This window comes from Mustela nivalis, assembly GCF_964662115.1.
Source record: "Mustela nivalis genome assembly, chromosome: 3".
Classification (NCBI taxonomy): Eukaryota; Metazoa; Chordata; class Mammalia; order Carnivora; family Mustelidae; genus Mustela; species Mustela nivalis.
This window is the reverse complement of record NC_139022.1, coordinates 115230746-115252232: the sequence shown is the minus strand read 5'-3', so window position 1 is coordinate 115252232 and position 21487 is coordinate 115230746. Positions and strand designations below refer to the sequence as shown.

Genomic DNA, 21487 nt, shown 5'->3' with positions numbered 1-21487 from the left:
TGCAAAGAAGGACACTCATCTCTATGGAATCTTCCCCCAAACCCATAACCCCAACTTGTAACCATGGACAATGCCAGGCAAACATAAATCAAGGTACATTTCCCAAAGACCTGACCAGGGCTCTTCAAACACATAAAGGTCATGAAATGCAAGAGAAGGATGAGAAGCTATTCTAGCTCAGAGGGGACGAAGGGAACATGACAAATTGCAGCATGGGATCCTGAGCTGGAAGAGAACATGAATGCAAAAAACAGCGAAGTATGAGTAAGGTCTGTAGTTTCGTTAATAGCTTTGTACCAACACTAACTACTTAGTTTGGGTAACTGCCAGGGTTACTTAGTTAATCCATTGGGAAGCTGGGTAACAGGTAGATGGGATCCTTCTGGATCATCACTGCAATTTTCCTAGAAATCCAAAATTATTTAAAAAGAAAATGCTTCTAAAAACATTGAAGAAGAAAACCCCATGTCTCCCTTTTGTGCTCTCTGAGTCAAACCAAAGCTCTTTTCCCTAGCCTGTGAGGTTGGTATGATGCTCCTCCCTTCCCTCTCTGTCCATCTTCTTTCATCCCCTCCATGCCTCCCACAGCGTTGACTCTGCTCGGGTCCGTCTGTCCTCCTACACTCCTAGCATGCTCTCACCTCGGGGACTTGACATGCTCCTTTTGCAGGAAAGCTTTCCCCGAACACACCTTCATTGTTAGTTCCCTTATCTCTCAGATTTTTACTCAGAGGTCCCCTCACCTGGAGGCCTTCTCCGATCAAGTTGTATAAAAGAACACACAGATCCCACATGCCGGGTTCCTGCTCCTGCCTTGTTTCTCTCTATTGCACTTAACATCATCTGCCATTCAATATAGTTTGCTTTTCCTGAACTATCCTTCTCATGGGAAGCAGAATAATGGCCCCTAAAGTTGTCCGTGTTCTAACCCCTAAAACTGATGAATGCATTAGGCTAACATGGCAAAGGGGAATTGAGAATTGCAAACAGAGTTAAGATTGCTAATCATCTGACCTTGAGATGGGGACATTGTTCTGGATTAGCTGGATGGAAGAGAGAGGCAGCAAGTAAGTTGGGAGTGATTCAATGTGGCTCCATCCCTGTTTACTGGTTTGGGGAATTGAAAGAAGCCATGAACCAAGGACTGTGGGGAGCTTCTAAAAGCTGGAAAAGATGAGGAAACTCTCTCCTATGGCCTTCGGAAGCCATGCATCATGGCTGACATCTTGTTTTTAGTCTAGTGAGACTCACATCATTCCTCAGCTTACGGAATTGTAAGGTACAAAATTTGTATTGTTTTAGGCTACTAAGTGTACGGTAATTTGTTACAGCAGCACAAACAACTGACTCAGCACATGAACAAAGTCAGTGACCCATCCCTAATGTCCAAAAGGGACCTTGTCTGATGAGGGCTGTCACTTGACCAGTGTGGCAACTGATGCACAAGGCGAGGACCGTGTTTATCATCAATGCTCCAGAGATGGTCTGCAAGTCAGTGAGGTTCCATGAACACAGGGAATGTCTGAGGGGGTGGGCGCATGAGGATTGGTGCCGTCTACGGTGGAGTTTCTGCCACATGCTCAGAGACCTCACAGGCATGGTTCCCAGCTGTGGGGTAAATACCCTAAGTGAGTCCTTTACCATTTCTTGTGTTCAAGAGGCAGAGTCTCTAGTGGACTTGGAAAACACTTCTAGACCCTCCATCTGCGTGCCCTCACCACCTATTCTGCTTTAAACGAGAGAAATGGTGGCCATAGGATCTTGGAGCTTTCTGTTTGGGGCTGATTCTGAGGTGTTAAGGAAACCTGACAAGAAAAAGCTGATTGACAAAGGCAAGGCCAGTGCCTCTGCTGAATTTATTCAGAGTTCCTCTCAACTACAGTCAGACCTTTAAGGGGTTATAGATTGATGGAGGAATTTCCTTGTTTTTATTATGTAGAATAACAGAAGAGCCAGAAGCAATAAAATCAGAATATAAGAGCGCTTTATAAATAAACTAGAAATAATAGATTCTTGAAAGATAATACCCCCAAGCACTTTAGAAATGACGAAAGTGCTTAGACATTTTTAGATGCATGACTCTGACTTTATTCCAGAATCGGATTTCGTCATTAAATTTCTTTTCTGAGTCACTCAGTGAAAGTTTTAACTACAAATAAAACACAAATCCAACACCCAGAGCATCCACCATTAAGTGGTCACTGATGGACTTAATGTCGCTCTAATCACATTGTCTCGGTAGAAGATCTTGGTTTGCCCATGACAAGAAAACCTGCCTCAATTCAGCTTAAACAGTAATGGGAATTGATGGGTTTATATAACCAAGAGTCCTGAGGTAGGGCGGCCTTTGGCAGAATGGACCCAAAAGTCTAAAATGTCATGGAGACTGTATTCGTTTTGGCTCTTCTCTCCAAAATTTGTTGGCCTTTTCCCTGGACTGGCTTCTCTCATTTCTACGGGTTCCCAGAGGAGTCAGGTTCCTTTCCCACATCTGGTGGACAGAGACACCCCGGCTGGAAATTCGGGGTTGTTACTAATAGAGCAGAGGTCAACAAATAAGGCCTGTGGGGTAAATCCAGACAGCTGTCTGATTTCGTAGATAAAATTTCACCAGAAGATCGCCATGCCCATTCAAGGAGTTACCACAGAGAACTTATGTATTGAAAAGCCTAAAACATTTACTGTCTGGCCACTGACAGGAGAAGTTTACTGACCCACTGAAGCAGGATTTTAGAAAGTAACTCCTTGAGGTCACACCCAGCCCAGAGGCTGCTCTCTTCTCTTTGATTTTCTTTCTTTTTTCCCCACCAAAGAATAAGAGGAAACTTCTTCTCAGGCAAGTACAGCAAGTGATTTTCAAAAATCGTGAGCTCGACTTCCTGATGGTTTGGGATTTACACGGATCCCCACCATAGTGAAGAGTCACAGCAGTAGCTCTCATTTGAGAAATGGAATTCTTGAGGATTAACACTAATGATCACCAATAGCCTGCACTAGAGGTCAGATTCTGTGTGAGTGCTCTACATACACTGACCTCCCACAAAATCTCTTGAAGCATGTTCTGTAATTGTTCCCACTTACGAGGAGGTGCCGAGTGTTGAGGAAATGTCCCTGGCTTACAGAGCGGCTGCAGTGCAGAGTGAAAGCCAGGCCATGAGCCCCCAGAGCCCCCCGTGTTACTTGGCACGTGAGGCTGCCTCACTGCGTGGGAATTCAAACTGAACAAATGCAGAAAGAGGCCAGGAAGTATCTTCAGTTTGGGACGTGACTCAACACTAAACATGAAAAGGGTGAGGTGTGCAAAACAAGAGCAAAGGGCTTCGCTTAGAGCAGGGAACAGAGCACAGGAGAAGGGAGGAACAGAAAAGAAACATTCCCTTTAGAGGCCCCTTGCTCTAGGTTCAGGGAAGATCCTGATGAGGGGGCTTAGGAAGGGAACATCTGAGGCGAGGCACGTCAGTGTCAGACAGAGTGAGTGCCTTGGAACGCACCCCTAGAAGTCACTCTATAGGAAAATGGGCCTGTGGTCAACTCCCTTATAGAAATACCCACATGCGCTAAGCTAACTTGTTCAGGGAGATTCCCAGTGCCAGTGTTTTGACACTTTAAGAAATGTTACAGGAAAGGAACGTGTTTGTTTAACCCAGTATTTACTGAATTTATTTGCCCATTACCCGTTCTTCGTGGGTAGGTATGATGTCTATAAATATCTCAAAGAACAAACTTTGGATCCATTTTGTTGTATAATTTAAATGCATCACTTAAATATTCAGTAATATAATAAGTAGGATTCATTCCGTAGCCCATCATGGGAAACTATTGGTTCTTAGGTTACTTTTTTGGGTTGTCTTTTTTAATCTTAGTAAAAGAGCCCTTCCAGATCCATTAAAATAGGAATCTGAAGTAGGTGGATCTCAACAGGCAAGAAAGAACGACCATAGAACGGCAAGGTGAGCTTCCTTGCCAAAAGGTGCTGTGGAAAGCCTGCTCATGGGAGACATGCAAATACCAGTTCTCTCTCATTGCAATGACAGCATTGTAAGTAGGATTGTTATAATATCCTATAATATACTACAGGGCTAAATCGTGCAGGACGACTGAGTAGGTAATCAGAGATAGGAAAAAAACCCTGCAAATAGTACAAGTAATTAAAGTCAAAGGAATTTAAAGATGGAAGCTCTCAGCACAGCATGGATTATGGTTGAAAGGGGATGGTGCATCAGAGGATAGGACATCCGAGCTGGACCTTCGATGGTCTAGTGGATGTGGGCAGTGGAGGAAGGGAGGGGGTCTCACACCAGCAGGGGCAGAGCTAGCCTGGATGCACCCAGGGCTGGGGCAGCAATGTGTGGAGGGTGTTGGCTGTGGTTGGTGGGATCTGGGAGGTGACGTGGTTGGTGTATGGAAGACCTCAAAAACCTGGCAGAACAGTGTGGCTTTAATTCCACTAATAACACTGTAGGATTCTGAAGATAGCCAGAGTGTGTGTCATTTGACATAGATCTTTCAGGCTGCAGCATAAAAACGGGTTGGCAGAGAGGAAGCTCAAAGAGGAAGCAGAGTTTCCTTATTACAGAGAAAGAAGGGATGGTTAAGGACGATTCATTCTAGTTCCATGCATCCAAGAGGGCTAACTTTCAAATCACCAAAGTCGAAGTCATTAATTTTATTCTTTGGAAATGTCCGTAGGCATTGGTTCTATAAGCAACTATAATTGACTGACCCTCTATTGAACCATCATAACAATTAAGAAGATGATTTGCTTGCTTTTGTTTGTTTCTCTCTTTTGTTTATGAGAGAAAGAGAGAGAGAGAGCATGAATAGGGAGAGAGGCAAATGGAGAGGGAGAAGCAGACTCCTCACTGAGCAGGGAACCTGACACAGGGCTCAATTCCAGGACCCTGAGATCATGACCTAAGCCCAAGGCAGATGCTTAACCAAATGAGCTACCCCGGTGCCCCCAGCATTCTTACTTTCTACATAGTCTTTGTGAGTCTTGAGTCATGCTGTTTCTTGAACCCTCCCTGGTCCACCTTTTCTGGAATGATGCTTCATTAATCTCATTAGTCTTCTCTCTCGCTGATGTCTTCTTTTTCCATCTTTCTTAGCTTTTTTTCCCCTTTGTCTGCAGACCTTCACAAAGCCTCTTTACTCAAAACCAGCAAAATGATTATCCTTTAACATTCTCTTTCATGTATGTGTCCTTCTATCTTTTCCTGTCTCTGACTCTGTTCCCCTCACTCTTCCTTTGACCTGAGCTGAGGACAGATGCTTAACTGACTGAACCATCCAGGTGTCCTATTGCTTTCTTTTAAAATATTATGTGTGCATATTAAAGAATTTTAACCATGTACATTATTTATCACAGCATATTTGGGACGTACAGAAAAATCCAGGAAAGAAAGTAAATCATCCACAGTCAGAAATGGTTGTATGTTTGTGGACTATTCCTTCCAGGAAACAACATGGTGGGGCCTTCATGAGGTAGTAGAAGACCAACATGTGAGGCTCAACCATTGCTGTGGTGATGTTTGATGGCAGCCTGGGTCCAACTGAGGGGAGAGGAGCAGGATGCGGGGGCAGGTCACATGGCTGCTCATCTGTCTTGCTTGTAAACACATGTGAGTTAGGGTTAAATGATCTTGACTTTTCATTCTCAAGGGTAGATCAACTGTCATCATCTCATGTCATGCCATCCAAACTCTAAGGTCAAGCCCAAGTCAATAGCACATATCAAAGAGACACTTCTGCTTTCCACAAGTCTTGAAACATAATGTGCGTCCTTAGTGAAGGTGTCTAGAGGGAGTTCACATCACATAACACACAACTGAACTGCCTGGAAACCTCTTTACCTGGTCATCTCTGAAAAGCCCTACCCGGCCCAGCAGAGGTTCCTAGAAAGCTCTCCCAACAAACGGTCTCTACAAATCTGTAGGATTTGCTGGCTCGCTCTTCAGTGTTCTCAATGCTTAAGCTTGCTTCCTCCTCTCCCTGTTATTTCTGGAAGTTTTCCTTTTTAGAGAGCTCAGTTTCTTTCTTTCTTTCTTTGAATTTATGTGAAGAAATTAAGTGTCCCTAAGTACTCGTCTTGCCTTTACCTACTACGCTCTCTGAGAGATGAAGGCTGGGAAGCTGAGCAGTTCTGAGAATCTTCCTTAGAAAGTTGAGGAGAGTAGAAGATAGTGAACCACTAGGTTTCTATAATCTTGTACCTGTCACATCAACAGGTGGAAGTGATTCATTTTATTAAGAGACTAGAACTCCTTAATCCAGATTATCTACAGATTAATTCCAAGCAAAGATGATCTCTGGAAAGTAGAAAGCTGAATACTGCTAGCAAATAAGCTGACTCTAAACTGGGAGACACCTGAAAAAAAACTCTCACTCCTAAGTAGTTGGCTTCTTTGTGATGTTTTCTGCCACTTAGAAGCATAGGTTTGGCCACAGTGATTTATGAGATGGAAAGGCTCACACCAGCTCTGGGGGCCCTGAATGTTGAGCAAGGCCAACTTGCTTCATATGGTTGTAGTTTTATATAAACTTTTCAGGAACTTCTGGGTGTTATTTGAGAGCTGAAATGATGACTTCTCAGCCTTATATTCTCTCAGTGGCCATGCATATCACACCCAAAGTCTGACCATATCAGGGGTACAGTTTGGGTCCCTGTGTTAGTTTTATGACAGTTAAAGATGGCTGGGTGTGGCCTCACCTTTGAAAATAACTGTGAGTCTCTCTTGTACTTTCCAGGTTTTGGTAGCAAAATCTTTATCTCCTGCCATTCCTTAGATCTATGGGTCTGCTCTCATTCATGCCTCTCCTTGTACCTCTGTCTGTCCTGCATTTGTATATACTTCTGGCTGCATGCGCCGGTGTCTTCTCTATTGTGGAGTTCAGCCCAGTCTTGTCTTTGCGGTTTCTTTGGGAATCTTTTGAGCACAGACTATAACCCTTCCCTTCTGCCATAAGAGATGAATTGTAAGGCTGACAATGGAATTCTTAAAAAATAAATTAAAAAGGCTTTCAGCAGTTTATGGTAAACTATTTAAGGAACATGAACCAACTGATGGGAGTTGCATGCAGTCATGACATGTGAGAGAGAGAGCAGGGTGTCTGTTGCTCAAGAACTTGACAATAGAAGGAGTTCTGACTGTCACAAAGCACAGACTCTCTCACATGGGAGGGGTGGAAGACAAGGGTAGGAATGTGAATCCATGACTTGCTAGAGTGTAGTAGGTCTTCAAAAAGCTCCTATGCTGTCTCAGTGAAGCCTGCCCAACCAGAGAATAAAAGAGGAGGTCCCAAATACATCAGATCCCACTTGCTAAGGAGATGGCAGAAGCTCCCTTGTTCATCCTGAGTGTTGCTATTGAAAAGGGAGGAGTTTTATTCCTTAAGATCAGTGAAAGGAGCTTCAAGGGACCACTTAGGTAGCTGAACACACCCCGTCCCCAGGCTTGAATGTGAGGCTAGATCAGCCCAGATTTGGTGGAGCAATGGGAGAGTGTACCTCCTTGAGCAAACAAGATGGCAGTGCAAAATGGTGGTCTCCATGGATCAGATGTGGGCCTTCCAGGAGAGAGCCGGCCTATCCACGAGGATAGTCTGGAGTAGTAAAAGGATCCCACAGAGGCATAGATTTCTGAAGCCCAGAGGCCAACAGGATGATAGGTGGCCACGAAAGAGGCATTGCTTATTCAAGGGCACTGTGGTCAAAGGCTCCAACTGGTTTCTCCTAGAACCTGCTGCCATACCCTGCTAGAATCAAGCCCACCTGAGATATGCCCCATGCCTAAAGGGCACAAACACCAATTTACTTCTGTAACTTCTCTCCCTACCCCTATCCCTGGGCCTAATCACAGAGCAATTAGAGCAGGAACTGTGGGGGAGAGAAGGGAGGACAAGAGGGAAGAAGCCCAACATTTTCTCCTCCCCCTCCTCATGGCAGAATTCCAGGACAGAACAGACACGGATGGGGTGATAATGAGAGGCTTCAACTCTGAACGAGTTTGGAATTTTGTGACTCTCCTAGAATTGCCTAAATGCTACAGTTTTCCACTGGCTCAGACTCAGTAATGTTTGAAGGTAACCAGAGAACTTTTATTATCTAAGCATGATTGGAAATCAGAAACATCCCTAAAGTTTTATTTCAGGGTCAGGAGAGGGCAGGTGAGGGAGTTTAATCAGCAGAGAAAAAATAAAATAGAATTGGTTTCTAGATCAATTAACAAGCTGGTTCCATGACCTGAACACGCATTGAGATGGTGTGGCTTTTAGGTTCCAAGGAAAAGGTCAAATGCCAATGACCGGTAATGGTATTTGCTTAAGTCGCATTCTCTCTGAGACAGTGTCTGTAAATTGCTTGGCATCGTGTCTAGCACAGCACAACCCTCAGTAAACAATAGTATTATTATGCTAGTTATGGTTAATTGTTACTGCACAGCGTGTGATTTAACACAGATCCATTAGACTCTCAACCAGCAGGTGAAGAAGCAGGGGCAGTTCCAGGCGTCTGAAGAGGGAGCTCTGCAACCCTTCCTCCCCAGGTTAAGTCAGAGGTGATGGGGACTCTCCCAGCTGTGGCTTCCCCCAGAAAAGGATTGAAGGGATGAGTATGACCCTAGGGCAGTAGCATGGCAGAAGGATTGGCTGTCTTGATGTGGAATCTTAGCTCCTGAGTCCGTGGTGGCATAAATTATTAACCTCTCTGAAATTCAGTTTTCTCATGTTTAAAAACCCCAAAATAATGTGTACCTATGGTAGGGGGATTGGTAGCTACTTAACTGAGTTGTTGTGGTCCGTAGTGGGCATTCCATCTGTTTGTTCCTGTCTCCCACTTCACCTAGGCTAGCCATGTTTCTCTTTCAACTCTTGATATCAGGCATTCTCCAACTTTCCTGTTCTATGCCATGTTTCCTCTACTTATTTGGGAAAGTAGTCTAATAAATTAACCTCTAATGGTAGAAAGGAGTGGTAATTGCTGAGACCGGAGACTGCCTTTCAACAGGAATGTGAAAGATGAAAAGTAGAGAAGAAATCTCTGATCCTCAGCTTTCCCACCTGTGTCAACCTGATGGGACAGGGTTAGGGCTGGAAGGACCACAGTAAGTACCTCCACTAGGCTGGTGTTCCACTGGTGGCAAAAGCACCTTTTTTCTGATGTGGGTACCCGACTCTTCTAGCCGATGACGGTGACCTGCTCTGTATGCCTGTGCGCCTGGCGCTGAACTCGGAACTTTGCTTCAGGATCACATCGCATCTCTAACATCTGAAATGGGAGGTATCGTTAGCTGAGAGAGACACCTACTCAGACCCCAAACTGGACAGGCTTCAGAGTAGTGTTCATCCCAGACACATCCCCATGAGAAGACAATACTGACATGATTCAAGGCATATACATGTGGGTGGGGAAAAAAGATGAAAACTTTGCAAAGAGGAACAGAAGAGGGGGAAAAAGATGAAAAGTCCCAAACATCAAATACTTGAGATCGTCCTTGAGCTCTTCATCTTCCTTCCTTGTGAGCTAATACCCATTTCTGTTGGATCAGCACACAATCTGCTTTCCACAAATCTGCCAGGTACTCGACTGCAGACAAGGGGTCAAAGCATAATGCGTGTGCATGTCCTTTCATCTGGAGCTGGCATTTGGCGGTGTTTGAGAGGACTTAACTTTAATTAATTGACTCCTCAGGAAGAGAGCTGACAGTTTTCCCTTCATGGATTTTAGAAAGTTGCGTTTTTTCCCTCAAAGATCTTTACAGTGCTCTAAATCCCTGGGCCTGCGGAGGAGGCGATCCTAAAAGGGACATCTCTTATGGGGGAGGGTCTCCTGCTTCACACCACATGCAGCGTTCTTCACCCTTGCAAGATAATGGAGACCCTAAAGGATAATCACAGGGGGTATTTGGCATTGAGATAAGGGGGAAATGCAGAAATTATAACCGAGGTGTGGTCCCTGACCATGCCTCCTCCTGGTCATCAGGAAACTTTCTGGTGGCTTCCCGTCTCATCCCATTCGAACTTCAGTGCCCAGTGAGCACCTCCCAATCCCAGTCCTCTCTCCACAGGTTCTGAGCACACTGCCATTGGTCATCCCTAATCTGTGAAATGAACGTGACCTCATGCTGGCTTATCCCCCTACCTGGAGTGAGGCAGAACTGGGGACTCATTTGCCCAGGACTGTGACCCAATGAAGCCCAAGTAGTAAGTGCCATTGCGGGGCGGGGGGGGGGGGATGCAATTCTGAGCAGAACATGTGTTGGATGACTGGATACCTCTGAGCCAGCTCCTTTGCTATCAGGAGTAACCTTGGGATTGTGACCTAGTTTGTGTGGAGGGTGAGGAGCTGAGTGTCTACAGAGCTATAGGTCTGAGAACAATCTCAGTGAAACAACACCTCCATACTGCCCTTCCCTGAACGGGGAGAAACTCCTATCAGGTCAGCATTGGCAGCTGTGCTGTGCTTCCTTCTTTAGGCAAGGACTGCATCAGCAGAGTGATAATCAAACCACGATAGCTGAAGAGCATTGACTACTGGATTGACTAATCCAGACTGAATATCTGTATTCTCCCAACATTCATATCTTAAACTCCTAGCTGCCAATGATGGTATTTGGAAGTGGGGGCCTTTGGGAGTGACTCGTGCCCTTATAATAGAGACCCCTGAAATCTCCCCTGATACCAGCACCAGATAAAGACACAGCAAGAAGACAGCCTTCTGTGATCTAGGAAGAGGGCCCTTACCAGACACCACATCCACCAGGGTCCTGAGCCTGGCAGTGCCAGCCCCCAGGATTGTGAGAAATTCGTGTTTGTTTGTAAGCCGCATTGTATGGTCGATGGTGTTTTCACACAGTAGCCTGAACAGACTAAGACTCTGACCAAGGGAGGTGTTCTAGGCTCTCTCCTGGGATAGCTGGTCATCAAAACTGGGCCAATGCACTGAGCAAACACCCCTGAGTCTAGGAACTTCTTTTGGGAATAAAGACCCCAGGAATGGAAGAAATGCTTTGCCCCACAGGTGGACTGGGAGAATTAGGACAACTTAATTTGAACAGTAAAAAGAATGGGACCTTATTTTGTTTCCCCAGTTAGTAGAGTATAGCAGACAGTTCCATATTACACTGCAGATAATTATTATTGGGAAGCCAAAAAATGTGTGTTCCCACTCAACAGTCAGTTGTTTTTAGTGCTGATGTAATGGTCCCAAGAAGACTTTGAAAAATTTAAGAAATCCGTAGTTCCTGCTGGGAGCCATGCTCATGTAAAGATATGGAAGAACCTGCAAACACAGGATAGACAAGTGAGGAAAACAAGCCTGGAGCTCATCTTCATGAATTTATTATGAATGCCTGAAGTAAAAGCTAGAACCTGGTTTGAAAAATAAGGAAGTCCTGTGGTTTAAATCACTGAGCTGTCCCCATGCATCAAACTCTAGTGACGATCCCTGAATTTGGTCTTTCTTTTCATAGGCCTTGTGAAATAATGAATCATTTCTGGGAGAAGACACCTGGATAAAATAAGAGATGAAACAACAAATAAGAAAATGAAACATTTTCTTCTGAGAAAAATAGAACTAGGCACCTTCGAATCCCGTAAGCTTGGCTGTACCAAGTTTTCTTTCTTAACTATTTATAGCAGGGATCTATTTAAGTTCTGCGTGTATCCAAGAGGAAGATTTAGGAATGGCTGTGGTCTTGTTTCAAATGTTTCATTGCTAATGCTGATCCGTAATACGATAGCTTTATTTTTAACATACTCTCTTTAGACATATCGTATATTCAAAACTTCCCAAGCCAGAATAGTCAGGCAAATTAGATTATGTCCAGCAAGTATCAGAATGAATAAAGGATGCCTTAAAGGCTGGCAGGGAAACCCTTTCAGTCTAAGGCTGTAGTCAGTTGATCAGAAAATTTGTTCATGTCATTAGGAGAATCAATGTGTCTTTAATTATTATTGCTGTCTACTGGAAAAAACAGGGAATTACAGAATCTTAGAGCCTGATTTCACCTTTCAAGAGAAAGATAGAGTCCACCTCTTGATAGGAAGTGACAAGATCCGTAAGATCAAGTTGGATGAGACATATCTTTGGACAATACAAAAGCTATAAAGCTTCTGTTTTCTGATGGCAATAGAGCCAATGCAAGAGTTTTAAAAGAATGGTTTAACTCAAATCCTTGTACAAGTTCAATGTACAAGTTCAGCCTAGAATATTCTGTCAGTTGTAAGAAAGCAGACATAAGCAGGTATCAAATCCAGCATTACTGTCTTCCATTAAGTTCTATATATGACAGTATAAGACAGTAGCTAAACCAGGTTATTCCTGCATCAAAAAAGCCAGCTGAGTGAATTCTACATTAATTTTTTATCCAGGACTAGCCTTTATGTTAACATATCATTATGCACAAACTCCAAGTCAATCTTTGGATTTTGCAGTGATGTTAGGAAATCATGAGATTGGTCCCCATGTTTCTGACACTCTGAACCTCTATTTAGACATAGAAATACCGTTGGCTCCCCTCATCTAACTTGTTGAAGAAATGTCGTCACCACCATGGGAACCTGGACTCATACTCTGTTTCCAAAGGCAAGTAAACTTTGAAACCAGGCAAATGACATTAGCTCAGACGAGGACAGACTCTTGGATTCGTTCGATCAATGCTAATAGATTTGTCCCTCTGAAATTTCTTTGCTCTTTCCCAGGAGGAACATAAAAATACCTATGTGTGATGCAATGTGGGGAGACAAAAACCAGCCTTTGTGCCTCAGGGTGCGGCCCTTTGGGGATGGAATTCAGACATGTTCAACATCTCTGTCCTTTCCTTTCATCTCTTTTCAATGCTGTTCTGGGTGACCAGGATTACCAAACACCGCTGGGCGGAACAATCGAGGCAGGGACACAATCAGCGTTTGTCTTAGGGGAACAAAAAGATTTCTTTTAGATTAGGAATCCACCAAATCAGGCTTTTGCAAAAACTTCTGAGTTGTTTTATTATAATATCTATTGGTCGAGATAGTGAAGGCTTTTTAGCATACAATCTGTTGCCGTCAAGTGTACGATGTACAATTTAGATGATAATAAACAAGACTCAAAGTCCTTTTATGGTGCAGAATTGTGGGGTTTTTTTTTAAGCAACATTTGGCAGTATAATTGATGTTGTTTTCACAACTTAAAGTAAAAAGCATTTGATGTAAAACCGCTGTTGCAGAATGACATTGTATTCTAGCATTTTCTTCAAAAATGAACATCGTTAAAAATAACTTTTGAAAGAAATGACTCAAACCTCCAAAAGATATAAACTTATCTCAAAGTAGTTAAGTGATGGCTATCTGTGCATTTTAAACCATATCCCAAGTGTGGAGAAGATATAATAAAAAAGCAAAGAATCTTCATGGTTGGACAAATATTACGTATTTTGTTCTCTAAAGAGAGGCTTTTTCACGTCTTTATCTCTTTGAGGCTGGAGTGCCTGGTTGGGAGATAGGCAGGCTGTACGTGAAAACCTTCTGGACTGTTCTCAGTTCAGCTTCCATTTGGCCCCAGGTCGGGAGCTCTGCCACTGGAGTTGCTGCATTGTTTCTCAAAATGCTTAAAAATGCAACAATGGGTAGGGCTTGGGAAGCTTTTAAATTGCTGAATATTATCAGCAGTTCAAGTCAATGTTGTGAATGCTTCCCTCAGTACCTAGATGAAGAGGGAGATGGAAAGAGACAATAGGATGGGAAAGAAGGGAGAGAAAGTGTCCTCTGCCAGTGACAGGGAGCGGTGTCACCAGCTGGGGAGTGGCTTAATAACCCTTTACTGTGAGTTTGTGTGTGAATGCTCATGTGTGTGTGTGTGTTTGTGTGTGTGTGTGTGTACTGTGGGTGTAGGTTTAACCTTGGTCATCGGTGCTCAGGAGATCACTACGAAACAGGTTGTATGACACTTCTATGTCTTTTTATTGTTTTCTTAATTTTAATTTTAATTTTTTAAAATTTTTATTTAAGTAGGCCCCATGGCCAGCATGGAGCCCAATGCAGGGCCTGAACTCACAGCCCTGAGATCAAGATCTGAGCTAATATCAAGAGTCTGAAGCTCAACTGACTGAGTCACACAGGCCCCCCTGTTTTTATATTAAAGAAAAAAGTACCTAAGGAGCTCAGGTAATAAGGTTGGGGCTGTGGATGTCAGCTCAGAGAGCCCTGATCTCTGCCTTCCTGGCTTCACCTTGGTCAGGAAGAACCTCTTCTTGATTAACAATGATCAGGATGAGGTTCCCCTTTGCTTTCTTTAGGGGTGAACTCCTAAGGGATTCTGAGGAAACGACCTTGACTGGTCTTTCAGAGGAAGAGGGCCGGTGGTTCTATTCTGTGTTTTTCAACCTCTGTCCTTTGCTCTCCTCAGACTCTCTGAAATTTGTCACTTTTGTCATTTTCATTTTCAGAAACTGACAGTTCCCTGGAGATTTTTCACTCTACATCATCTCTTGACCTTTCTCTGAGAGGTTGTTTCTCATTTTGCTGCCAGCTTGCTGCATGGCCCTTTCTTATTTGCAAGTTCTTAGGGTGAATACTTTCTTGCATGAACTTTCTGGACCCCAGGCTGTATTTTACATGGGGACTAACTCTCTGTGAAAAACAAAGACAAGACAAAACAAAACGAAAAGACAAAATGAAACCGGATAAGATGACATAATGACCTAAGTTTTCCTGCAAACTCTTGAATTCTACCATTTGGACCTTTCTGTTTCAAATCTTAGGCAAATTTGACTTTTCAGGATTTCTCTTTATCTTTTGTAAGCACTTTCACTGAACCGGAAGAACTATCTGCTTCATTCAGATTACTATCAAAATCCAGAGAATTTGACATTCCCTTTCTCCTTACTATTTGTGTGTGTGTGTGTGTTTGATACGAAAGCCCAACATGAATAGATGATCAGAACCATGTGTCATTTATATTTTACCTGACCTTGTTTGAAGCACCCTGACATCAGGGGTAAGATGCTAAGGGAGAGTCTTTCACTTAGTGGTGGATTCTAAACTAAGAAAGAAGAAAAAAGAGTTTGGAGAATAAATGTCTCTGACAGCATGAAATTGTTCTTGACATTTTAATGATAGAGAAAATACTTAATAAGTTTTCATTTAAAATAGTTAAATGATGGGGCGCCTGGGTGGCTCAGTGGGTTAAAGCCTCTGCCTTGGCTCGGGTCATGATCTCAGGGTCCTGGGATCGAGCCCCGCATTGGGCTCTCTGTTCAGTGGGGAGCCTGCTTTCTCCTCTCTCTCTCTCTCTCTCTCTCTCTCTGCCTGCCTGCGTACCTGTGATCTCTGTCTGTCAAATAAATAAAAATAAAATCTTAAAAAAAAATAGTTAAATGATCTCATTTGTTCAAATGTGGCTGATTTGTACTTCCTTTGAATTACCTGATTCAGTCCAGAGTAAGTAGCTAAATACACATTATATTTATAATATAAATACATATTTAAGGAGGAATCATGAAAATTAAGACAACGTTCATGGAAGTCTTAATGTATACATGAAGCTTCAGTTCCCATATCTTTGGTATTGTTCCTGTGCTGAACCTGTTCCGTATGTATACTTACCTTTTTAAAATTGCACTTTGTCTGAGATGTTATGCCAAAAAATTTTCCCCATCATGGAATTTTTCAGATTATTTGGGTGAGTAGGACATTTTCCCATCTTCCTTATTTTGTTTTTTGATGAGTGGCAACTGAAGGCTAAAGCCTGTTTGGATTTCGGAAGGTGGGCGGGGGGAAGCAGATCCTGCAGGTGTTCTTTTTTTTTTTTAATATTTCATTTATTTATTTGTCAGGGAGAGGGAGAGAGAGAGAGAGAGAGAGAGAGCACACAAGCAGGCAGAGAGGCTGGCAGAGGCAGAGAGAGAAGCAGGCTCCCCACCGAGCAAGGAGCCCATGTGGGACTGGATCCCAGGACTCTGGGATCATGACCCGAGCTGAAGGCAGTGGCTTAACCCACTGAGCCACCCAGGTGTACCTCCTGCAGGTGTTCTAAGAATCAAATACCTTTGCCCAAAGTTCAAGTGATGCAAGGGGCTTCCTCTCTTTATTTTCCTTTATTTTTTTTTTTTTTAGGAGCTTGATAAATGTATTAGTTTCCTATTGCTGCTATAATAATTCATCTTGAAACCAGGGACTCAACACAGATTTCTTTCTTCTCTCCTCTTCAGAAAGTCAGAAATCAGTGTCATTGGGCTGCATTGGGCTACAAGGTTTTGGCCAAGCTGTTTCCTTCTGGAAGCCTGAAGAGGAGAATCCATGTCCTTGACTTTTCAGCCTTTTCTCAAGGCTGCCTGCATTCCTTGCTCGTGGCCCCCTCCTCCATGCTTCCGAGTGAGAAGCACAACATCTTATTTCCTCTCCAACTCTTGTTTACACCTTGTCTCTCAGATTTTGACTTCTCCTTTGCCTATTTCATGAGTCCTCTTGTGATTTCTGGACATAGGCAGATAACAAGGATTGTCTTTTCATCTCAAGTTCCTTAATCACTGCTGCAAAGACTATTTTGCTATATGAGGTTATGTATTCCTAGGTTCTGGACATCAGAGGCAGACATCTTTGGGGGGCCTTCACATATCCCATTCTGTATAGCATAGGAAACAAATGCTCTGTATCCCTCAAAACTTTTTTCACTAGGCTTTCTTTTGAACCCTAGGGCACCAGAATGCCCTAGAATTAGTAGGCACTATTCTTATAGCTGAGGAGAAAATGTTTAAGCTGCAACCACTGTTATAATTTTAATATTTACACCATCTTGTCTCACAGAGGGTCTCTCTGGTAAAGGTTTATTTATGGTGTTTGGGCTTGGGAACTTAGCTTTTAAACCTATACCACTGCTTGTAAGAGAGCATGAGGGCAGGGATATTGAAATGCTGTGAAATAAATTTTAGGAGTACTTTAGTTTTTTGGACTCTTTCCCAGCCAAAACACATTTTCCATTTCCCATTTATACTCTGTGCCATTTTGAAAATGACTTGTCAAGGCTTCTAGAAGCTGGTCAGTCAGCTTCAAATATTCTTACTGATGGACGAGATTAATTTTTACACCAAGATTTTTTTTCTGAAAGCATTACATCAAGTACTTCTGTCAACTGTTTACTTTTTACTCAGGTACCACAATCTATGCTGATTTTTTATTCAGAAAAGGTTGGGGGCAGCATACAATAAAAGCGTTCCTTGAAGCGACATAGGGACAAATGAGTTTGGAAGACACTGCCAAACAGCAGTTAATGTTAGACTGGGCAACGGAGGGCAAAATAGGATAAATGGTCACAGTCAGAGCACCACATCCCAGACCGGTACAGAGATGACCCCCGATACACAAGGTGCTTCAGAAGTCTGGGAGCATCCCAGTGGCTCTCAGGAAATGCCATGATCCCAAGGGGAAGTCTGTAAGTACACATACCACGTTTTTCTCATTCAGTCCCAGAGCAGCTGCCACACTGGACTCTTACTCTGCTGATAGGGACTGCCACAGGACATGGGAAGTGCCCTCCTTCCCCTGCCTGATTCCCTGGGGAATTCTAACACAGGAAGCCATGGAAGGTTCCAGAACCAGGGTAAAAGTCCAGGGCAGTATCTGTCAAGTGCCCATCCCTCATCAAGTTGCCAAAGATGTCATGCTCACTGCTGAGTGCTCACCAGTTTTTGTCATAATGAAATAAGCCCTGAAAAGGCCTCTTTTGAGACTTAACTCTCAATAAATCTGTCTGCATTTCCTTTTAATAAAAAATTTTCAAATTAATCCTCAAAATGCCAACAAAGCCCAGTTATCATAAATCTTAAGTTTATTTAAGGTAAGTAAGATTTTTTTAAAACCCTTCAGCTTATACACTGACTGAGGGCAGTAATTTTTAAGAAGTTAGGGATGTATTTTTTTGTAGTAAAGTACTTATTTTTCCTGAGAAAGATCCAATATTTTTGATTATCTTTCTATGAATTAGTTCACATAAATAGTGTTTCTTTTTCAAAAAAAAAATAGTGTTTCTTTTTCAGCTAATCTAAGAATTAGATTGGATTTGTTACCGTGGGTGTTTGCTAACTGCTTATGAAGGTGCAAATATTAAATCCATGATTTTCTTAAGGGTTTCTTTTTTTAATTTTTAAAGATTTTTTTAATAGGAAATATTTATTTTACTTTATTTTTTTCAGTGTTCCAAAAGTCATTAGAGAGAGAGAGAGAGGCAGGTGCGTGTGTCCACTTGCCTGTGCTGGGTGGAGGGTGGAGAGGCAGAGGCAGAGGGAGAGAGAGTGAGAATCTTCAGCAGATCAGCACAGAGCAGGAGGTGGGGCTCAACCTCCCCACTCTGAGATCACGACCTGAGCCAAAATCAATAGTCAGATGCTTAACTGAATGAGCCACCCAGGAGCTCCAATCTATGGTTTTTCATAAATAAAACAAAATACCTTTTTTCTGCAATCCACAGTAAGAACTACATTTTACAGGGCAGCCTAGCATAGTATAGATACACATTTACATAGTTTAAAAACAAAATTTTAAGAAAAATAATTGCCCTTCTTGTAGAGATATTCAGTTAATTCTATTTTATTTTATTTCTTTAAGAGACTACTCGTTTATAACCCACTAAATCAATTCATGACCAGTACTATGACAAACATTGTGTTATGAAATGACACAAAAATCCATTTTATTTTGAGTTGGAAAGAAAAAAAAAACCATCATTCTGGGTAATTCAAATGAATTATCTGAACATATTCTATTATAAAAAGATTAAAAAGTTAAATCCTTGAATCATGAAGACTATGGTTTAAATTTTTTTTTGTTAAATTTACTTTTTTTAGATTTATAATGACTTCTGAGTGACACAGACTATCCACAAGAATTTTTAAATAATTTTTTTAAAAGTTGCGGAGGTGGTTTAGCCCCACGTTCCAATGGAATCTGTTCTACTGTTTATGAACACCTGTGATTATGTTTTAGCACATAAAGAATTCCATCCACGGTATCCATACCAGCTAAATGAATGTATCTAAAGGAATCAAATGTCAGTATCTTTTTCTTTTGTGAGCAATATTCCACCCCTCCCAGCTCCCCCCACAACCTTCACCTCCCTGAAAAATAAGTTACAAGTGCTATTTTTATTCTGGAAAAATACTGTGTCTGTCTGCAGCTGGTGGAAGCTTCAAGACTTTCTGAAAGTGCTCTCTGCTGGGTCAGAGGAGAAGATATGACTGGGGAGGTTAAGGTTTTGACCTATGAAGGATGGAGTTAAGACTTGCAGAAGAGCAGAATGGGTGTCTAGAAAAGCCTGGAATGACCCACCTTGAAAAATTAAAGCCCAGAAAGATTAAGATGCTTCTCTACTCCAGAATTCCACTTGAAAACCAAAGACCAAACTGTGAAATAAGCATAGCAAATCCATTGAATTCTTATGTTTCCACTGGCTAGCACTTTAATGCCCTCAACCTACAAAATTGTTTCAAGTTTTTCCTCAGACCTTCAATGCCTCTCCTTTGGAAGTGCCCCAGGCCCATCCTCCTTGTCCTGCCTGTTGCCTGCCCCAGCTGCTTTGGGAGAAAAGGGAGGTTATAATTGCAGTTGGTGGCCCATGGGTATTTTGTAACCATGTATAAGGCATTCCCGCTGGAGAGACACATTTTTCTTACCTTACTCCTCCAGTACATTTTTCCTGAATATAAATAACTCCAATTCATCTTCACTTTTATATTGCCTTAGTTGCTGCTTGTAAATGCATTTCACATCAACTGAAGAGTTTTCTAAGTGGGTGACCTTCACATCCTGGTACAGGAGAAAATACAAAATGAGACCTGGGATTACCATTTTAAATGGAAGAGCTATAGGAAGAAGAGAAATAGCTCCTCCAGGCCCTTGAAGCTGAGTTGATTAGTCAGAAAGAGCTAGAGGCAGAACACATCTCTTCCTGCTCTATTTGCTGCATTTCTTGACTGGTTTTTAGGTTCTAGGCTTTAAAAAGGAAATCCCCAAAGCAAAGAAGGGCACATGAAGAATGGGAAATAACATTTGCTTGATGTCTGGGGCTTTGCACCTGTGCTCATTTGTCTGGGCCAACAATACCAGCCGTTCAATCACCACATAGTCATTGAGCATTTCCTATATACCAGGTTCTTACACACACACACACACCCCACCTATATTTTATATAGGTATATAAGTATCTTCCAGTAAGGGCTAGAGAAAACAACAATATATCAAAGAGGAAAAAAGGGAGTGTGATAGGCAGGCAAGATCTCTCCATTATGGTGACTTAGGACCAGAATCCGAAAGTAAGTGAGAAGAGCCCTGTAAACTTGTATAACACCCGGATGTGGGTGCTGCTTGGCATGTCTAAGGAGCAGCAGGAAGGTCCATGTGTCTGGAGCTAAGTGACTGGGTCACATGAGATGAAGCCACAGCGATAAGGCCCTCCCCTCCTCCCCCCTCCCCTCCTTCCTTCCTTCCATCCTCCCTCCCGCCCTCTCTCCTTCCCTCCTGTGTAGTTGTGCCATTCCTTTGACCTATACTTAGATTCATTTGTTTCAATTTGCTTTCATGTCAATTTCATTTTTCTGTCCATATTGATTTAATTTTATTTTTAGCAATGTAGGATATTAAGATGCTTTCAAAACCCAAAACCACACAAAATGATGTACTCAGAGAAATGTCACCCCTCCTCTCTCCCCTCTCCTCCTTCGGCCTTATTGGTCACCAACTTCATTGTTTTCTGGGTTTATTGTTCTTGTGCGTGTTTTATGGTTTGAGTTCTTCTTTGTAATGATAAGAAAACATGCATATTTTCTTATTTTCACTTTATCATGAAAATATTGGCATTCTAAGTATGGTCTTTTGTACGTGCCTTTTTTTCCAACTTACTACTATCTCCTGGCAATCACAGCTGTTTGGTATTCCCCTGCGTATAGTATAGTAGTTTATCTGTTTAATCTCCTATACTTGAACATTTAGGAAGTTACCTATGTTTTACACTTACCAGTGATGCTGTAAAAGGATAACTTTGTGCCTCTGTATTTTTGTATTGATGGACATGTATCATCAGGATGAATTCCTAGAAGTGGGACTATTGGATCAGCAGTAAATCCATGGGTAATTTTGTTACTTCACGCCAAGCTGCCCTCTATCAGGGTAATTCCCCTTTATAATCCCAACAGCCATATATGAGAGGGCCTATTTCCCCACAGCCTTACCAAGAGATTGTATTGTCAAGCTCTTGCATTTTTGCCAGTTTGATGAGTGAGAAATAGTATCTCAGTGTAGTTTTAATTTGCACTTCTTGTGAAATGGAACATCTTTTCATATGTTTTTAACGACATTTTTAGATCCTTTTTGTGAATCATCTGTTCATGACTCTTGCCTAATTTTCTATAGAATATTTTCTCTCAATTAAAAAATGTATTATATATTGGGGATGACAGCCTTTTTTCCTGAGGTAGATGCTGCAAACATTGTCTTACAGTTTGTCACTTGTCATTTGATT

At 42.3% G+C, this 21487-nt stretch overlaps 1 long non-coding RNA gene across 1 annotated transcript in view; it reads left to right on the top strand.

Moving 5' to 3' along the window:
* LOC309860723 overlaps positions 1–21487 on the top strand; it is a 38362-nt gene that overhangs the window by 5542 nt on the left and 11333 nt on the right. The window contains exons 2-4 of the long non-coding RNA XR_014309559.1: positions 10065–10200; positions 11469–11591; positions 12493–12583. This is a non-coding gene — a long non-coding RNA (uncharacterized lncRNA). The remainder of the gene's footprint in view (positions 1–10064; positions 10201–11468; positions 11592–12492; positions 12584–21487) is intronic.